Source organism: Pelodiscus sinensis, chromosome 18, assembly GCF_049634645.1.
Source record: "Pelodiscus sinensis isolate JC-2024 chromosome 18, ASM4963464v1, whole genome shotgun sequence".
Lineage (NCBI taxonomy): Eukaryota > Metazoa > Chordata > Testudines > Trionychidae > Pelodiscus > Pelodiscus sinensis.
Genome location: NC_134728.1, coordinates 18,955,974 through 18,977,361, shown reverse-complemented (window position 1 = coordinate 18,977,361; position 21,388 = coordinate 18,955,974). Strand labels below are relative to the sequence as shown.

The 21,388-nt window shown below is 41.2% G+C and overlaps 1 protein-coding gene across 3 annotated transcripts in view; it reads left to right on the top strand.

The window, feature by feature from the left end:
* Positions 1-21,388, top strand: part of PTPN1 (protein tyrosine phosphatase non-receptor type 1) — a 69,495-nt gene that overhangs the window by 12,371 nt on the left and 35,736 nt on the right. Inside the window, exon 2 of one of the 3 annotated variants that reach the window (XM_075901209.1) lies at positions 2,075-2,198. The exons of the other annotated variants lie outside the window; for them this stretch is intronic. The gene's annotated coding sequence lies outside the window, so the exon portion shown is untranslated. The remainder of the gene's footprint in view (positions 1-2,074; positions 2,199-21,388) is intronic. 3 annotated transcript variants of the gene reach the window in all.

Below are 21,388 nucleotides of genomic sequence, written 5' to 3'. Positions count from 1 at the left end.
AGTCCCCAGTCCTTGGACAGCTGGGGCAGATAAAGAAAATCCTTTCTGCTCTCTTTTGTAGGTGTAGAGGATGTTTTTGATTTATTGAAAAGCCTTGCTACAAAAAATCTTCAAAGTTTTTGTGCAAGGCAAGCTCAGTAAGTATTTTTTTCAGTGGAACTAGATAGTCCGTTAAGTCGCTTGAAAAATCGCTTATTTTCGTCATTGACAGGTATAACAGCTTTCACCCAGTCTTAAGATGGCAAAGAGCACAGTATTTCTCAACAGCATTCTGTGTGTACTATGAAATCTTAAACTGAAAGGGTTACATTTTGAGAGATGAACAGGCCTTTCATGATGGCAGACCCAATCCTTCATCTTCCTTCTGGAGTGTGAATAGAAATCTTGCCACTTTGAATTTAATTTTTTGCTCATTACTTTAGCCTAGTTTCTCCCAGTAATCTCAACAAAGAAAGGAGGAGCCAGCTGCACACACAATAATGAACCAGATATAGGGGCAAGAATTTAGAACACAAGAATTTAATTGACTCTTCACAATCATTTAAAACTGGGATTTAGTGTCTTGCATTGGAAACAAGTTGACCAATCATTGTCACACACGGTTTCTTTCCAGTGCCAATAAACATGCCCTTGACAGCTTGACTGAGAGGCAGTATGATACAGAATCAGAATGCTCTTTGTGGTGTTTCAGTAGGCAGGATGCACGAATTTCACTGATTCTTTATCAAATAATGAAGCACAGATATATTCTCCATACACATACACAGATTCAGCAGCTTCTCTCAAACCTCTTCTTGTAGTATATGATAAAAGCATGTTGGAAATCCATGTGATTGTCACCTAGCAGGGTGGAATGATTAAAATCAAATTCCTGCTGATACGACTTCACATTTCTTAAACAGTGATGCAAATCTGATCACTAAAACATGTTTATTTTAGGGATTGTGTTTACCCAGTCGACCGTTTAGATAGGGGAGTCACTCCAGCCTCACTGGCTGAAGCAGTCCCCCACCATGGCTGGGCTGGAGCGGCCCCACCTGCGGTGCGCTGTTCCAGCCAAGCTGGGCCCACCACAGGCAGGGGGCTACTCCAGCCCCCACTGGTTAATTGTAACGGGCAAGCATCTTAAATGTTACATTTGCAGTTGCAGTATTTATGTAAAGCTAATCCCTTAGTTTTTTAAAAAAATCAAATTGTATTAAGTTTAACAGACAAGTCCTCAGAACTCTAAATATATGGTGTCCTTAGAACTTCTACAATTAGCCCTCTTTTGTTTCGTTCTTGCAGGACCTACTTGCATCCTCTTGCGGTTGCTTACACTTTTTCCTTTTTTTACCTAGCGAATGAATTTCTTCAAAATATTCCCAGATAGGGTCCCTCCTACATCCAGAAGCCATGACAGATTTTCTGTGGCAAAGGGGAGAGAAATATAGGAAGCTGTGTGAATGCTGAATGTCTTCCCTTTTTCTCTTCAGTCCACTCTACTGTTGTTTTCTATGATGCCTCCATCCTTTTCTGTATATTGTCTTAGTTAAGACAGTGTGTTAAGACAAACTCCTCTGCCATGTGTGGCCCAGGTCCACCATCACATAAGCACAGAACAAATACAATCCTATACAGCCTGTGTCTGTTACTTGAGTCTGCTGAAAAACGGAATGGAAAGCCCTGAACTTTCAAGAAGAAAGAGCTGGTAGTTAGGCAGGACAGACTAGAGCCACTAATTCATTTTATGAGATTATAAGTGTAGCATGTTTGTGGTAAGATTTAATTGTATTAAAATTTAGTATTTTATTTTTAAATAAGTCTGATTTTTTTTTTTAATCAGTATAACCAACTAGGTCCTTGCTAGTTGGTTGGGGATGTGTAGGGAGGCTATTGTTTCTGTTTCAGAAATCACAGCATTATTAAACAGGAGTATCCGAAGTAATTGTCAAATGAGGTGATAATCCCAAAATATGTTTACAGAGAAAACTTATTTGTAAATTGAATACCAGCAGCATTCATCTGAACATATGTAGTGAATTCTCCAGGAAAATTATATTATGCTTTAAATGGCTTTCCTTATGCTTTTCAGATAGTAAGAAATAGTCCCTATCAAACAGGATCATAAAGTCTTATTCAAAGACCAAATGTATGAAGAGCTGGTTTGAATTGGAGCGAGACCTCACCGGCAGCTGGTGTTGCAAAGCATTGAAGGAGTGAGTTTGAGTTCATTTCTTCTTAAGTGTGAGATAGTAAGGTTCATAAATTCGCAATTTGCTTAGTCTCTTTTTCAGTGCCCACTACTTTCCTTTCCACTTCAACAACCCCAAAGTCATTTGGTGCTTAAATTATCAGTCCTTCAAAACAAGGGGTAGGGAAGATTTAAAGTATTAGTAAAAATAGATCTACGTAAATTTGCATTAAAATAGGTCTTCATTTCATCATCAGCTTCAATCTTTTTTTTATGCTTCTGCTTCAGTCATAACTACATTTATATATTTCTACAGCAATTGAGTAACAGTTTAATGTAGGGGAATAAGCAAAATGAAGGGAGATTTGGATCTCAGATCTTAGCAATTGCTTTGTATTGTCTAGGATTGCAACCAAATGAGTTTTAGGTGGCTAACCTCTGTGCACTAGAAAGGGTAAACTTAAATTTGAATACTGCCAAATGTGCTCTGTTACTGCACATAGCTGTGGCTGAACAGCAGCAAAATACAGGAGGTCCCTGACTTGCGACCGCCTGAGTTCTGACCCTCTGCACTTACAACCATTTTTGTAAGTGCGGAAGGGGCCAAACCCCCCTCTCTCCCTAACTTATGTCCTTGGCCCGCATTTATGGCGGAACACAGTGTCTATTATAAAATGAGGGTTCAAGTTATGACGCCTCCGACTTGCGACACTTCCCCCAGAATCAGTCGCGTCGCAAGTCGGGGGCCTCCTGTAGTCATGTTCAGCTACATCATGAAACACTTAATTCTGGTTGACCTGCTGTTTGAGGTATAGTTTTATAAGCAGGATGTGAGGTGAAGTATTTCTGACTTAAAAATCTAAAATTGGTTTTTTGATACCGTGCTTAATTTTAATTCAGTAACATTACCATTTGTGTACTCTGAAAATGTTTTAATTTTCCCGTCTCTCTCTCACACACACACAACACGTAAAACTACTCAGTCAGACAAAGCTAAAGCTAGTTTGTATGCCACTTACTATTTTAGTCTAGTAACATATTTCTCTCTCTGTTTTCAGCCACTATAAGTTTTCTTTAAAATACACACAGCAAATGAAAACTACTAAATAGGTAACTTGTTCAGTGGTGAAAGATTCCACATCATAGTGCCACGCTTATTGATTCAGATTTTAAAAAGATAAGAGATTCAAAACTTGTTAGCATTAGGATAGCCTCACAATCGTATCTCTTGAATTATTTGGCATCTAAAGACCTTTAGTGCTGTTAAAATTAATTTTGACAGATGAGCTTTACAATCTGGTTTCATTTTTAATGTGACAAAAGTGCCGAATGCATTCTGACAGACACCCAGCAATCTTTCAACTAACTGGATTTTGTAGAAAGATCAGTATAGATTAAGGTATTGTCTACTAAATCATTAAGTTCACAGGAGTATTTAGTTTTCTAAACTATGGAAGATACTTAAAGAATACCAAATTATAAAGCAGTATTGGTAAGATTAACCTAGAGCTAAGAAATGGGGTCATATAATTGGATGCAGCTGATTTTGCTTCCTATGCCAGGAAAGCAGGGTTAATGGATAGCAAAATTATAGAATACGAGAGAACTTAAAAATAAGGTTTTTTGGGGGGAGGGGTTGTTGTTGTTTTTTAATAGGCATGACAGATCTTAACATGTTGAGAAGGAAAATGGTGAAAGATCTGTTCTTATGAAAGAGGCTTTTAAATTAGGCCTTTTAATTTTGGGAAGTTAGTTCCATTTTCTGCCTCATACAAGCTGATAGGCTAAAATATCTAGTGTCGACCAAATTTTTCCCATGAGTAGTTATTGCCCTTCCACTCATGAGTAGTGAGGTGGTAAAGGGTATTCTTATGTGCAAGTGTTAACAGACTCTCTGAGATGACTGTGAGTTACCACTTTTTAATATCTGAAAAAATGAATTGATTTAGACTCGAAAAACAGTGCCATGACAAATTGTCATTGCTCCTGACTGCTCTGTTTACATTTTTACCTTAGCCAGTGGCTTATGGCTTCATCAGCTATCCATCTGCTTTTATGCACTCAGTTATGGTAAACTAAGTGCTGTCTTAAGCTTTTAAGAGTAGTCTTTTCAAATGACTAAATTAAGGCATGTATCTGTGCAGTTTCCAAAGGGTTAATCATTTGAGTAGAAAAACTGTGACAAATGTTCTTATGTAGCTGGACAAACTTATTTTGGAGTTGGAGAGGAGAAATGGGTTAAGTGCTGGATTTAATGAAAACTTAACTTGGTTCAGAAGTATCTGTTGTGGCTTTGTGGTAAAGTACTGTTAATAATGTGCCAGTGTTTACATTATGGGAGCCTGTTTCAGAGACCTTCATGTTTGCAGACTGAGGCTGTATTCCCCCTCTCTGGATCAGTTGGGTATCCTCTTGTCTCTTCATGGTTGCTTTCTGCTTTGATATGACAGCCATGCATCAGGGTAGCTTTTTATTTTATTTTTCCCCCCTACTTCCATCTTTCATTCAAGAGAGGATTCTGTGGAAAACAATAAGCAGCATGCTCTGTGCAGCAACTGTCTCCTCCCTTCCATAGCAGTATCTTTGTGTTCCTTCTGTGCATACAACTGCTACTCCCACATCTGAAGCTATTGCTGACTCAGCTGATTTTGGTAACTTCACTTCAAACACAAACCATGGGACCAGAAAGGTACCTTGACTTCAGGAGGGTAAAATGCTAAGTGAGGGAATGCAATTCCACCTTAGAGGCCTTGGTCTTAGGCATCAATGATTTCATCAGGGTTGAGTGTGTAGCTCAATGTTTTTTCCCCTCTTGTGTAAGAAATTTGAAGCCTTAGTTGACCAAATATAGAATGTGTCTCAGCATCCACTAAAAAGCTGCTTCATTTATCAGGTTCTTTACTCTGAGCAGGAGCAAGTGGCCAACATACAGCGTAATGTTCTCATAACCCTTTTTTCTTGTACGTGCTTCAATGAAAATTTGCTTGTTTATATCTTGTAATTCCACAGCTCTAGTATTATGAGCAGCGTGACCTTTAAGTGTGATCACAAGGAAAATAGATAAGATCTATTTTTAAAATGAATCTTTTGACTAAGATTCTACTTCCTTTTGCTGTCAAGAAAAATAAAATCCGTATTGGTTCAGATGAACTGAAATTCCACTTCTACATAGGGCGTTTTTTTTCCACTGCCCTGCACAATGTACAGTCATTTACACCTGTACATAGTTAATGTGAAATGGGTACAAATTACTATTATTCTGACTGGTAGCATTTTACTCACGTCATACAGGTGTCAATGATTGCCCAAGATGCAGGCTAAAGGAGGGAAAAGTAAATTTATGGCCTTTGATTGGGATAGCAAGAGGATGAGGTTAGGAGAGGAGTTGGTAGAAGAACCCTGTAAATACTAAATTGTATCTTAAACATAGCACATGCACAACATAGGAATTTAATTTTTTTCCTATTTAAAAAAGTTCCTAAAATGGAGAAGATATTACAACTGACAAGTACAAATGTAAAAACTTAAACAACAAATAGACTAGTAGCACCTTGAAGACATGCAGATGGTATCATGAGCTTTTGTGGGCACAATCCACTTCTTCAGATGACAGGAGTGTTAGAAGTCCAGATCCAAAAATAAAGAAGGGAGGGAAGAAGGGAAAAAGAGGAGAAAAAAGGAAGGGAAAAAGGGGAGAGGAGGAGGAAGAAGAGACACAGTGAGTAGATAAGCTTCAGAGTCTGTAACAGGAAAAACTTAAACAACAAATAGTCTAGTAGCACCTTAAAGACTAAATAGTTACAAGAGACTGATAAGAACCACCTCCATTGTTTAGTTGGTAGGTTAATTCAGAGGATGTGGAAGGTAATGTAGGAGCCAGCTGATGTCCTTGTTCATACCATTTGCCTGAATTAAACTTGTGAATGAAGTTAAGTTCTAATCCTTCTATATGTATTTAACTTGTGGAATTTGCCTGAAATAAAACGGCGACTTGGAGATCCATTAATGAGTGTCCAGGAAGATTAAAGTGTTGAACAGGTTTTTGTGTATTGCCTTTTCGGATATCTGATTTGTGTCCATTAATTCTTTCCTGTACAGACTGTCCAGTTTGGCCAGTATACATGACAGTGAGGCATTGTTGGCATTTGATGGCATAGATCACATTAGCGGATGTGCGGTTAAATGAGCCTCTCAATTGGTGGCTGATGTGGCTGGGTCCAGTGATGAAATTGCTAGTGTAGATGTATGGGCAGAGTTGGCACCAGGGCTGATTGCAGGGGTGGGTTCCTCAATGCTTATGAAGAAGGTATGTTGTGTGGTTATTGGAAAGAATTTGTTTGAGGTTAGGAGGGTGTCTGTAAGTGAGGATTGGCCTTTCCTCCAAGGCCTCTGAAAGTGAGGGGTCACTCTCCAGAATAGGTTGTAGATTGTTGATAATGCGTTGGAGGGGTTTACGTTGTGGACTGCAGGTGATGACAAGTGGAATTCTGTTTTCTCTTTTGAGCCTGTCTTGAAGTAGTTCATGCTTGGGTACTTTTTTGGCTCTGTCAATCTGTTTTTTTTTGTTGTTGTTTCTCCCCCCCCCCCCCCCCCCCCCACCTCACCAGGTGGGTATTTCAGTTTCATGAATGCTCTATATAGATCCTGGAGGTGTCTGTCTCTGTCTGTGGTATTGGAGCAAATCCGGTTGTATCTTAGGGCTTGGCTATATACAATAGATTGAGAAATGTGGTTGGGATGGAAGCTAGAGGCATGAAGGTAAGTGTAGCGGTCAGTAGGTTGCCGGTATACGGTGGTGGAAATTTTGTCCATTATTTAATTGTAGGGTAGTGTTAAGGAAGTGGATCTCTTGTTGGACTGATCCAGGCTGAGATTGATGGTGGGGTAGAAGCTGTTGAAATCCCTGTGAAATTCTTCAAGGGTCTCTTTCCCGTGGGTCCATAAGATGATGTCATCAATGTAGTGCAAGTAGAATGCTAGAGGGTGAGAGCTGAGGAAGTGTTGTTCAAGGTCAGCCATAAAGACGTTGGCATATTGTGGTACCATGTGGGTGCCCATGGCTGTGCTGCTGACTTAAAGATACAAATTGTCTACTCCTCTGAAGCTGAAGTACAAATGTAATTCAGTGACTCCTACCCTCGTCTAGAAGGTCTCCATAAATTGTCCTTCTTCTCGCCCTTTATACAGCTGACTAAACCAAAGAGCAATATTTCTCTGCTAAACTTCTGATGAAGTTTTCCACACAAGCTCCTATTTGTCTGCTTGCATGTGTCTGTGATGGCGCTAGCACGCCAGGTTCACAAGCAGTAGTGAAGAATCTGGTGAAAACAGTGCTTGTTATATCAGCAATATTGATCGTCTCCTGAAGCATTTTGTTAAGTGTAGAGCAACACTTCTCTAACCAATACTGTTTCATAAGTAGCATAAAACTTGAAGCATAGTAAATACCTGAAGGATAAAAATCTGCTCTGATCTAGCAACCTTTTCCCTGCTTATTACGGATGTTAGCTATGATTCAAGCCTTCTGGCAGCATTACTCAATTGCTGAGTCCCCATCTTTGTCAATGAGAGTTCTCATTGAGAAGTTGTCAGAACAATTGTTGGTGGTTTCCAGCCAGTAGAATAAAGGAAAGAGTTAGCCTGTGACAGTGGTTGCCCTTAGTTGTCGTGTGCTTCAGTAGAGCTGCCGTGTTAGATCCTGCAAATGTGAACTCAAATGCCAAAAGCTAAGTCATAGAATTGTGGTGTATACGTACTGTGTAAAAGAAGATAACTTCTCACTAAGTGCATACAACATGGGTGGGCAATAAATTTTTGACCGAGAGCCATTTCAGAAATTTTTGAAGTGGTCCCGGGCCACACCAGAAGGGGCGGGGTCTCAGGTGGAAGGGGAGAGGCCAGGACACTTCCGTGCTCCCCCACCGACAGACCCTGATTGGTCTGGAGATGGGGAAGCGTGCAGAGTTTTTGCCACCACCCCTGAGAGAAGCGCCAGCTGTGCTGACAAATGAAATGGGAGTACAACCAGAGCTGGCATGGCATCCTGTGAAGGTGCCATCAGTTTTTGAACTTGCCACCTTGTCCCAGGACTGAAATAATCCTAGATTATCAATTTTAAGGGAATTTGTAAGTCTCATACATTTTCCTCAGATCTGGAGGATTGTAAATACTCTTGGAAATTAAGGTTTTAAATGTTTTGGATGGTAATTATGTAGGCTTATTGTAAAAGTGTAATCTAGTATTTTTATAATCTGTATTTTGAAAATGTCAGGAAGGACATGGAGCAAAATAAAATCTACTTATGGAATGAGTGTATTTAATCAAAAGGAATAACTGTTTTATATGTACAGTAAACTTCCGATAATCCGGCACCTTTAGGACCCAGGGGGTGCCGGATTATCAGATATGCTGGACTATCGGAAGGGGGGGCTATGAGGGGACTGGGGTGGAGTGGGGGAGATGCACCCTGTGGCGCTGCGGGACCAACCCGGCAGCACCCCAGCTGCTCTGTCCCAGACTTCCCCAAGTCAGCCGCTGCTGAAACTGACCAGCGGCTGACTTGGGGAAGCTGGGGCAGAGCTGCTCTGCCCCTGGCTCCCCCGAGTCAGCTGCTAGTCAGTTTCAGCAGCGGCTGAATGGGAGAAGCCAGGGGCAGAGCAGCTCCAATTGTCCGGCTGCCCGGAGCACTTCCAGGTTCCAGATGGTGCCGGACCATCAGGAGTGCTGGACCATTGGATTATGGACCACTGGAGTTTTACTGTAATTGTATTATGTTCTGAACTATGCAAAGGTGAGTCACTTGAGTTGCTCATAGAGACTTGCTTGCATGCATGCATTGTTGTCATGGCTTTAATACCAGTAAATAAGCTAATACTGCTACTTAGATTAGTGGTGCTCCCAGTGGTAGTTATCCAAAAAACCAAATTCCAAATATTCTCAGGTGTTGCTATGTGAATTCCAGAATTTTAAGGTCTTTTGCCTTTCTTGTAAGGGCTCTTAATTTAAAAACCTTTCCTATGCTATGCATTCTCCATATGTAGAGACTGTATATATGTAAATATTCTGTGCTTTAGGATCTGTAATCTTTGAATCTTCCATTAAATACATAGTTCTCCCATCTTCATTTCTGGCAGAATATGCTGCTGCACTTCTGTGCAAACTCACAGCTGATTACCCGTGGATACTGCTGTGTGCCCAGTAGTCTTTAATGTGTCTAAACACTTCTGCCTTTTTTTATCCTTTTTGTTTTTGTTTGCATTCTTAAAATGTTTCTGGAGCTGGATGTACTGCCTACATTTTATTCACAGAATTTCTTTAAATACTAGCACTGCTAATGGAGGTTTTGAAGTGATCTTGCTTAAACTTGCTTTATAATTGGGGAGCTGATATCAGCCAGCACTGACAGGAAGTGGAATTTTATGAGCAAGAAACTAGTCAAGTGGCAGGGTGTGGTGGAATGGGCATGGCAGTGTGGTCTGGACTGTAAAAGAGGGAAGTAATAGGAGTTGCATCTTTATTTAGGGAACTCTTTGGAAACATACAAGTTCTTGCTAGTCATTTGGCTTTGCAAATTGATGATCATTGGTAAATTGCTCTGTATGGAATGTTAATAGATCATGAAGTGAGAACGTATTGATCCATCTGTCCTGAGTAACTTGCTTTCAACTCTCAAATCAGAATTACTAGTATGAAAAAAATCCCATTAATGCTTGGCTTATCTAGCCTTGTTTTTGTCTTTAATTTACTGGTGTGTTCTTTGTTCCCTTCCCACCTGCCTGGCTTATAACATACTGATTAAAATGAACTGATGTAGTACATTTAAACTAAAGGAAAACTGTTCAGAAGATGCCAGATGGCTCAACGGTATGATGATGCCTATTTTTTATAGGCCCAAGAATAATGATGAATTATTTTGCAGAAAGAAAGGTTAGTAACAAAGGATGAATCTAGTACATGTGAAAGTACCAGTATGTTCATTTTAATACTCATTCTTAGAAATTTAGGATGAGATTTTCAAATGTCACATTGGTCTAACTGCTTCGATTAAAATCAATATCTGTTTTGCTGTTGACTTCAATGGCGGGAGAGTTAAGCCAACATTAAGTGCTTCTGAAAATAACACTTTTTTGAATATTTGTACTTGCAAGAATTTATTGGACAGAAACTTGGGACAGATGGTCCACATTCAATATCTATATTTGGAGTTTGGCTAAAAAGAATATAATTTTGTTGCTCATTCACTACCACAAGCCTCCAAATAAAAACTTACTTTCCTTGTAGAAATGCAGAGAGAGCTTGCAGAAAGTCTTGCTGCAAACCCGAGAAAGTTTGGCAATGGAAAGTATGCTCATGTCCATCCATTTCATAATTTTGATGCTATATAGATATATTTTCTTGCAATATTTATAGCGGTCTCTGAAGTCCGAGTACCCAATTGTATTTTCGACTAGTAATAGTACCATACTGTGGAAAAATTAGCAATATAATAAACCTTTAAAAGCTTACTAAAGGGAAGTAATCTTTTGGAGCTTCTACAGTATGCCAAATGAGGAGCTACCATGAATAAGCTAGAAACTGTAAAATTGCTCTTCTGAGTTGGTTTAGAATGTCCTTAGTTCTTAAGTACCCCCACAATTACCTTTAAAACTGATGCAAATATGTCATAGGATTCATTGTACAGGACACAAATTAGTAATTATTGCTATATCATTTAGAAATGTGTCTGTCTGTCTGTCTGCATCTGTTTGTTCAAGAATTCCTCCTAACTGGTAAGATCTAGGACCACCAAATTTGATGAGCAGCTTCCTACTATCATAACTTAAAGCAAGTTATGGTTGTGCCATGGTAATGGGATATGCCTGGAATTCAATTTTCTCATAAAATGGAAAGGGAAGGGTCTGATAGGAGGGACAGTTATACAGCAGAATGTTGACACACAGACACCCCTCTCCGCCCCCCCACGGTCAAAGGGCCAGAGATGGGGTCCTGGACAGCTATAATTCCATTAGTTCAGCAGGGGGAAAGGGTGGAGAGAGGGAACAGATAGCTACAATACATTTCAAAGAGTGTGTGTGTGTGTGTGTGTGTTTGTCCTCCAGCTGGGGGAAATGCATGCCTTCCATGTCCATGCCAGCTAGAACTGCAGTGGCCATGGACAGGTGCTTCTCACCTGGCCCCAAGATGCTGCAGTGAGAGAGGACTGTCCTATCTTTCGGCAGCCTGCATACTGAATCCCTCATCCCCAACCCCATACAAAAACAATGGTATTAAATGAAGAAAAGCAAACTTATTTGAGTTAAGGGCCCAAGCAACGCTGTGTCAGTTTTCTAGCTGTAACAATAAATAGCATCTTTGTTAAATTAAGTGTGGCTAAAGAGTTGTCCAGGTAGTAGGTTTTAGAAAATCTACTGTTCCCTTCATTCATGACCTTGAAATCACTCTACATTCATGACCTTGAAATCACTCTACATTCATGACCTTGAAATCACTCTACTATAGACTAACCATATCATCAAGCTTCAGGAATACTGTGCTAGATGGACCTTTGTTCTGACCCAGAATGGATATTCTTATGTTCTTACTCAGTTTCTGTGACAGCAGTTGAAATGTTTCATTTCACAAATGGCATTGCGTGCTAGCAGTAGCAAAAAATGAACATGGATTCAGCAGTCAGCTTTGCTGAGGATAGTAAAGAATAAGAAAAGTCCAAATCACATAAGTTTGTTTCCTCACTTGACAATTGTGCATCTATTCAGCAACAGTGGCAACGGATCAGAGAAGAATCTCTTGCAGGTCAATTCAGATCCAAATCTGTGGAGCAGGGACCATACCTTTCCTCCATCGATGCCTCATACACATATGGTGTTATACACAGATGTTGGAAAGACCTCTGTCTAGAATAGACACTATTTCATACTATACTGTAGTGAATTAAAACACAATAACCTCTCAACTACTATTCCTCTTGTGCAAAAGATGTCCTTTGAAGTCTTGTTAGTGATTTCCAGTGGTTTTTAAATTGCTTTTCTGTAGTGTTGTCTTCTAAGCTGAATAATATTAAATCCACTCTGAGCACACATTTTATAACAAAGTAAAATATCACCTACCCCGGGATTTGAACACCTTTACTGCTGCTGTAAGGTGCAGTGTTTATAAAATAACTGTTCTGGTTTAAACTTGGGAAAGCTTTGGGCATTTAACTTATGATTTAGCCTTTGTGTAAATTTTACATGTTTCCTGATGCTGTCAAGTCAGAAACATGTTAATTTATTTTTTTGTGCTAAATTATTTTTATTAGTCTGGTAAACATATAACATATTTGGCTTTTAATATTTAACACACAGTTAATGAAACTAACAAAAACCAGTTCCAAATCATTGTTAAAGGTATGTATACTGTCCCACATGTTCAACTTTATTAGGTCTTTAAATTTTTACAAATTAAGTTTAGTTTTAACATGCCTTAGTAATATGTGGGAGAAAAAATCATAACACTTTCCTTTACTTTCCAAAAGTCTTGCACAGCTGCAACCAGAGTCTGGCATTTTTTGAATATTTAATTCAGTGGTTCTAAATCCATGAGCTACTTATGGGCTGCAGCTGAGTGCTAACTGGGCCATATGACATCCTCAGGGCCATGTGGGGGGTGGAGAGGAGTGTGTATAAAATGTGTGGTGCTGGCCCATGTAACACAGTCGCATGTGTAGCCCATAGTGGTAAATAAGTTTGACAATCACGGATCTTGTTGAAATATTACATGTTTAAACTTGTTTGTGATCTTCCTAATAGGCCACAAAGTATATATTACCCCTACTGTATACATGGGTAAAATATAGCAGATTGGATTTGACTAACTTCCAAAAAGTGTGCTGGTATCGGGTACAGAGGTCAGCAGTTACAGATTAATTAGATTCTCAGCACATTAGACTACACCTCATTATAATGGTTGGAAGAAACTCCTAGACCAGTCCCAGAAAACAAAATATTAAAGGACAAAGTAGTTCGGACTCCCAAGAGGAGTAATTCAAAAAAAGATTGGGATGTAAAATCCCATTTAATTGGTTAACTGGTTAAATGTAGGGTTGCCAGATGGTTTAAGAAAAAATACCAAACCCACCTCTGGGGAAAAAATTCTGTTGGGGGGGGGGAGACACCAAAGTTGTTAAGCAAAAAAAAGGGGGGGGGAGCCAAGGAGCCACAGTTGTTAAGCAAAAGTTGCACCACCCCTCCCCCTGACCCAGGCCCACCGCAGGATTCCCCCCATCCCAATGCACTCACCCCTACCTCAGAGCCAGGTCCCCATAGTGGCCCCCCCATCCCAATGCACTCACCCCTCCCCCTGAGGCAGGCATCCCCAGCATCGGAAGCCCCCACTCCAATCAAATCTCCCCCCCCGCCCTCCACACACACACACAGAGCCAGGCACGGAGGAACAATCTGACTTTTAAAGTGGCTGCTCCTGCCGCCCAGGCCAGCTCCCGGTCTCTGCTGGTCACGTGGGCCAGAGCAGCATGTGCGCCGCTCCCACCCCAGCCTGGAGCCCCCCTGCCATGGTGCCCTGCAAGTGTCCCTTCCTGTCCCCCCTTTGCTAGATTCTGCCGCGCTCCTCACTGCCCCACTGCTACCAGACGCGGCAGGGGAAAATTGTCCCTACCGGGCTTCCGTGCCAGGGAAACAGGAAATACTGGACATTTCACATGTCCGGTATTTCCTGTTTTGTGTTTTTACCAGACGGAGCCTGCAAATACCGGACTGTCCGGGTGAAAACCGGACACCTGGCAACCTTGGTTAAATGTTATGTTTAATCAGTTAAAAAGGGGGTGGGTGGAGGGGCTGGAGCGCACCTCCTCTTCTGTCGCAGTGGACAGTGGCTACTCTGGCTGGCTGGAGAGCCCTGCCCATGATAGGACCCACAGGGCTGGAGGAGCCCCTCTGCCCTCAGCAGTTGGGAAGCTGCTTCAGCCCCCACTGGTTTAACAGGTCAGGCTTACCAGTTCCAGTTAAGGTGAGGCTTATTTGTTAACCATTCACATCCCTAGTTTGGATTCTGATATAGGGATACCTAAATGAATCTCAGACTCCGCTTGTTTTCCCCCACTCCTAATTCCCCATGAACTTAAAGGACACACTACTATCCCTGACTTCCAGACATCCTTTTTATTTTCTACTCTGAATGACAGCCGCTACCAAGGATAATCCTGTTTTATAGCCTGACTGGTTAGGGGAAGGAAGAAGATAAAATCAAAAGCTCTTATTTCTCCCAAGAGGCCTAGGCTGACACATCCTAGCAGAGCCAAAAAGAACTCCAAGAAATGCTTCTCCATATACTGACAGGAGAAGGGTATAATTATTCTTGCACAGCTGTTGGCCAAAAGGAGTGTTCCCAAAGTAGCTAGTTCCCTAAAGAGATGGTGATCAAAATCCCATTCTCCCATGTCTTAAACTCAGTCTCAGAATTCATGACAATAAGATAGTTTAATCTCACCGAAGAGCACAAAGTCAAGCACATCTGTTTGCTGTAGTCACAGGTAATCTGATGAAGTGATGCATTTAAGAGGCTCTTAGTACCATGGCAAAGCTTTTGTGAATTGTCAAAATTAGAAAGATCTCTGTTGCTTCATAAGAGTTATTTGGACTTGGAAGAAAGGCTTCCTGGCCTCCAGGCTCCCACTCCAAATTTTATCAAGGAATACAGATTGCTGAACCGTCAGTGTTCTAATCAGATTTGCCCCTACATAACAATGTATTCCAAAATTTGGCATTCAGGTGTCAAGGAGTAGTAGTCATACGATACATCAAGTATAATGTATTTATAAGTAAACCATTTATTTTTTGGGATTCAAACTGTATACTTAAATTCATAATACAATTCTGTGAAGTCCTGAACAAAAGTATAAGCTCATGTGCACACACATATAATGGCTGTGTCCTCTTAACCTGCAAATTGCTATGAAGCATATTAAAAACTGTAACACTATTCATTCCGGATAGGCAGGTTTCAGCATGCAGGGCTTTGATTACATTTCTGTGGCATGAAGTAGGACTTTATTCATTGCAATACCTACAAACTGTTGATTCTAGGAAGTACTATAAGGTGCAGAGTAAATTGAATCAGATGTAAAGAACTGAAAATGAAAAGAATGTCTGGAAGTCAAAACTGGAAACGTTTCTTTTGAAGTGTGTGTTGAAGTTGCTTGGTGGTGTGTGATTTTTGTGTTTGACTTAAACAATTTACAAAACCTGTTGCAGTGTTTGGCTGTGCTACTTGATTAAAAGACAGCGTACTTTCCAGGAAAAGGTAAAAGGACACAAATACTACATATCAGTTTCATTTGCCATTCTCTGAACTTCAAGCAGATATTGTAGTGTGAAATGCAATCTTATACTGAGCCTTGAGAGTAAAATACAAGGATTCAGTCCGTTTCACCCTGTTTGAGGGCAAAAGATGAGACCACAAAACTAATTCTCTGGATCTCCTTGTCTTGAAGCCTCTTACTTGGTTTCACTTTCACTTAATTTGAGGCTATTAACATCTGTAATTGATTGAGAGCTGGAGTTATTGTTACCCTTTAAAGTATTGGCAAGTCCGGTCATTGTAAATATTTATGCATCACAGACTTCAGAATTGGAGAGTGGCTGCATGCCCACGTAAAGACATGTTGTTCAGCTAGGAAGTTTCTGGAACTAGAAAGGAAAAGAGCTTTTTGTAATAATCCTGCTTCACTTATAAATGACAAAATCCACAACTTCACTGCAGAGAGATTCCTCAGTTAAAGAGACTGAGTGCAGAAATGGTGTGGAAGCCAGCTCCCAGGAATCTGTTTGGTGCCAAAATATCAACTGAAGGAACAAGATACATTTGTCTTTCTGTAATAGAAATGCCAACACTATTTTAAAGTCCAAAACAATAATGCAAAAACCATGTTTTAACTTTGCAATATGCAGGTAAGCTGCAATAGCAGTTACCTTAAATGGCAATCTCATTTGGCAAGGTGTGCTTCAAGAACAAGCTTGTTGCCCTTTATTGTTTGGATTACGTCTTCCCAAATGGCAAACCAGTGTAGAACAAAGGGTTTATTAGAGGTGATACTCAGACTGAAGCTTGTGAGCTACAAGTGGCTTTTCCCTGTGTCACTGGTGGCTCTTTGCAAAATTAAAACACTTTGATTTTAATTATTAACCAGTCTGATAACCAGTCAGGAAGCTTTTACTGTTAACCATTTGTAGTTGATATAATACTTGGTCTGTCATTTTTGAGAATCTTCTATATATTTGAGAGACTGTCCATCTGTCTGTTCAGGAATGGTAAGAGTTAGGCCAACCAAATTCAGTATATAGCTTCCTTTTATTAAAGCAAGGCACGGGTTTGAATGTGCCTGGAATAGGATTGTCTGTCTCCTCTTATAGTTTTATGAGATGCAATCCACAGACAGGTGAAAGGGGCAGTCTGGGGGTTTGCCTCCAGCCAAGTCCAGCTCTGCCCCAGCCTTGAGCTGCTCCCCTTCTCCCCACACACGGCAGCTTTTATGGAGGACCCGGTGGGGGGGGGGGGAAGATGTAAAGCTCAGCCTTCCTCCGGTTTCTGCCTGGACATTGCTGGCTGTTCCTCTTTGTCAGGGAGTGAGGGCAAAGTGCAGTTTACTGCATTCTGCACTGGGGCTGGGAATGCAGGGGACAGACAAATCTGGACCTACCCAAGTCGGGGGACATGCATCCTTCCTCCAGTTGTACCTGCTGGAGCTGCAGTGACCATGGAGAGGTGCTTCTCACCTGGCCCCAAACTGCTGTGGTCAGAGGCGTAGCGTAGCCCTCTCTCTGGGGCTGCCTGCATACTGCACCCCTTATCCCCAGCCCCACCCAGAGCAATGGTTTACATGAATCATGTACACTTTTTTCATTTTTATTTTCCAAAAAATGAAAATTTGAGTTAAAAACCAGAGCAATGCTGAGCACATTGTCTAGTAATATATACACAAATGAAATATATATATACAAATGAAACCATGAGTTCACACTGCTGTGGCTCTTTTGGGTAATGTTGATTGATAATTTGGCTCCTGAGCCATAGAGGTCTGAGTGTTCCTGGTTTGAAGGAAAGGGTAAGGTGAAGGAAACTTGCAATAGGTCTCCAAAGTATTGCTGTGTGAGCAGGAGCTAGTGACTTTTTAAAATTCTGCATGCCAAAAATAAGGAGCTTCCCCAGGAAACTGGAGGTGTGCTAATTATTCTCTTAATGAAATGAAATATTCCATGTGCTGCAACCCCACAACAGAGTTTACGCTAATGCCACAGTTGCATGCTTTTTTATAAGAACATAGGAAAATCTCTCAACTAACTTCACGAGTAACCCATTCAACTGTGAGTGTGTCTACTCTATTCCTTAGCCTCCTGGCCCCTCTTCTCTCTCCCCCCCCCCCCCCCAAAAAAAAAGAAAAACCTGCAGAAGCTAATCTCAGAGGCTGGGTAAACTGGTTTGGTCTTGTAGTGTTGACACCTAAAACTTGGGTAAATTGCACATGAACTAGGGATGTCAGAAGGCATGTAATTAAGTAACCACTGAAAATGTCACGTTACACATGGGGCAGCAGTTGGCTCTCTCTACATACTGGGAGCCTGTGTGTCCAGGCTCATACCAGGAGCCTACATGTCCAGGATCATAGCAGGAGCCATTTACACGATTACACTTTCACATCCCTAAGATGAAAGGGGAAGACTTCTCATGAAACAGGATTTAATTACTGTGCTTGTGTTCATTTACAGGAACCCTTTTGTGGTTCAAAGCCTTATATGTAGTGGTTTTAGTATACTGAAATCAATTACAGGAAATCAGACTTAACTGATTCATTTTCTGCATATTGATTTCTGCTCAAGGTGAAACTTATGACTTCAACAAAATGATTCCTTTTTTTTATTTTCACACAGTCACTTCAGGGAGTTTCAGGAGTTTACGTTTTTGTGATCACGTCTTGTAAAAGTATAAAACTAGACTCTTGAACAGAAATACTACAGAGTAACTCCTATAAACTTAAATTACAGCTATTTCACTTCACAAGAAAAGGACTCTGCATCCACAATTAGGTCCAATAGCTCAGCATCCTCTTATGTAGCATAATAAATGGTCAGACTTTGGGGGCCCATCAGAGCTCTCCATCTTCGGCTCTGAGTAAAAGGTGAATTTCTTTGGCCTCACCTTCTCTTGCAAGCATGTGGCAACATGTTAGCAAAAGAAAATGTATATAGTATTGCAAAACAAGAGTCCATGCATTTCTCCTCCTGGGAGAGAAATAGCACAGAACTGAGTCATGTTGCTTAATGCACTTTTGGAAGGCACTCACCAATTGAGTTCAGTATAAGCACCCATATAGAACAGAATTTTCAAAACAGTTCAGTACTTACGTGTTAGTCCTTGTTCAATGACTCACTCAATCCAAACATTTTAAATGTTCTTTGTGCCAAAAATTGAAAGTAGTCTGCTTACACTGTTAGTTTCAGGTTTGCTTCAGTGTGGTGATAGATCAGATTTGAGGCTTCTCGTGTACCTTAATGAAGGAGAACCTTTGGTTTTTATCTGAAAAAAACCTAGGAACTGAAACAATGGCTATATTGACCGCAAATACATGAAGTGAATTTTTTTCTTGTGTACTTATTTTCTGTTTGAGTTATAGGCAATACTGACAACCCTCTTTTCTTTTGAAAGAAGTAGTTGAGTGTGCACAAGAGAATAGATTTGATAGAAGCAGTATCGATTGATATGAAACAATTTTAAGGCAAGGAAAACGTCTCCTAGTTCTAGGTTTTAAGTTGTTTGTTAATGCTATTTCAGAGTAGAACTGGTAGTCCCAACATATTGAAGAAATTAGACCCCTGCTTTAATTCGGAATAAGGCAGAAGATGTGACATGAGAATTTGTGGGGCTTTTTGTAGATTTCAGAAAAGTTGTTTATTGAAGAGTGTGCCAGCTTTCCAGTAATTCAGTTGCTCTAGAAACAGTTCTCATTGCATAAGGTTTGACAGCTGCAATTTAGATTTCTTATGACAGTATACGTGCAATCTAGTTTAGCATTGCATTGTCAATAGTTACTTTTCCTCAAAGGTTCTCTTTCTGTTAACTTCAGTGGATTTTTGGATACCATACTTCATAGTGTTGGTGCTATGTTTATTCATTTTTTTCTGTTAACTTATTCCTGGCTGCTGCAAATTCTGGTATATTTAAATATATATTTAGAGGTTTCTTCTTATTCATTTTGTGCATAAAAGGAAGATCTCTGTAGGGAAGAATATTTTATATTTAAAGACAAATTTAAAACAGTTGGAGATTCTTGCTAGCATTGTTTAATATAAATATTACTGGCTAAGCCTATTCACTAGACTAATCAAGCATTTTTTTCAACTTGACAATCTCCTGTCCTTGTTCTAGAACAATCCTTGAAACTATTTGAACAAGATTATCATATCTCTAACCTTTAAAAAGATAATTTTCTATTTAATACACAATATGGCTTCATAACATGAAACTTTTCAGGATCTATAAATACAATACACTTGTAATAATCAAACCTTACATCTTTTACAACCAGTACGGTAGGGCTGCACTTCTGTTCTACAGGTTGGACCTTACTGGTCCAGCTCCCTCAGGACCTGACTGGTCCTGAACGAGGGGATTTGTCATATAAGGGAAGGACCCTCCCCCCTTGGCTCGTGCTGCCATCACGCTAGGGCTCCAGCCTGTCCCCTCCACGGCCAGAGCTCTGCTGGGGCTGGAACTTCGGGACCAGAACTTCCTGGCTGCTGCTGGAGTTGGAGCTCTTGGGTGTATGAGGCTGGAGCTGTGTTCCTAGGCTCTGTGGTCCATGCTAGATCACAAATGTTGCTAGACCACGGAGTCCCAGTTAAGGGAGGGTACAACCTGTAGAAAGTGGAAACCAGTGTCAGAGCTAAAGCATTGAAAGTCCAAGTTTTGAAAATGTGTGCGGATTTTTTTGAATGGTGAACAAAACTTACCTTGGACAAAACAAATGAACTGAGTAGTTTAATTTTGCTAGGTTGATAGTGTCCTGGTAAGTGTATTTGGGATCTCACTAAACCACTCTTAGCCTTTGCTGAGAAATGGACTATCACTGAGTTGTCATTTTTGCAGAAGGAGAATTAAGATGCCAGTACGCTTTACTGAACCTGGCTTTAGTATTTGATGCAGTTGTGCAGAACCTTTGTTTTAAGATGCAAATAAATATCACAGTCCTGTTAAATACACACTTTTTTCAATTTCTGCAACAATCAAAAACATCTGCTCAATTTTCACAAATACAGGCAGTCCCCGACTTACGTGGATCCGACTTACGTCGGATCCCTAGATACGAACGGGGTGAGGCAACTCCCGCACATGCGCAGCAGCATTCCCGGGGCTCGCTCACCTGGGTCCCAGGATCCTCCTCCTCCTCGGGCCGGCTCCGACTGGGGTCCCGCAGAGCTGCCGGGCAGAGGAAAAGTGCCTCCCCATGCCCGCTGCCCTCCCCCCCAACCCCTGCCAGCAACAGGCTGCCCCCTCCCCTGAGCAACAGGCTGCCGAACAGACAAAAACAGCCTCTCTGCCCCTCCTCCCCTCTATACATGCCGGGCTCCCGGAGCGCAGCAGCGTCCCCGGGGCTCGCTCACCTGGGTCCTAGAATCCACCTCCTCCTCCTCTTCGGCCGGCTCCAACTGGCCTCTGCCTGCAGCAGCTGGCCACAGGGACAGGGATCCCGCAGAGCTGCCGGGCAGAGGAAAAGTGCCTCCCCACGCCCGCTGCCCCCCCCCTCCAGCCTCGCATCCTGCACGCCTCCCCCCTCCCCCCCTGCCAGCAACAGGCTGCCCCCTCCCCTGAGCAACAGGCTGCCGAACAGCAGACAAAAGCAGCCTCTCCGCCCCTCCTCCCCCTATACATGCTGGGCTCCCTGGGCAAACAAAGACTCCACCAAAACAAACAAAGTGCTGGCCTCATTGTGTTAGCAAAAAAAGGACCCTCCTCCTAGAACCCTGGGTGGCGTGTGGAAATAAAGCTATTAGCTCAAAGCATGGTGCAGAGCTGTTTGGTATTTGATGAGTTACTCCTTTAGTCCTGAGTTTGTCACAGGGACAGAAATAGATGTGAAATCTTCTGAACAGGGGAACAGACAGCAAAACAAACATTAGAGGGGAGTTAACCTTTCCCTATGCGATCCAAAACTAAAAAAAATGTTTG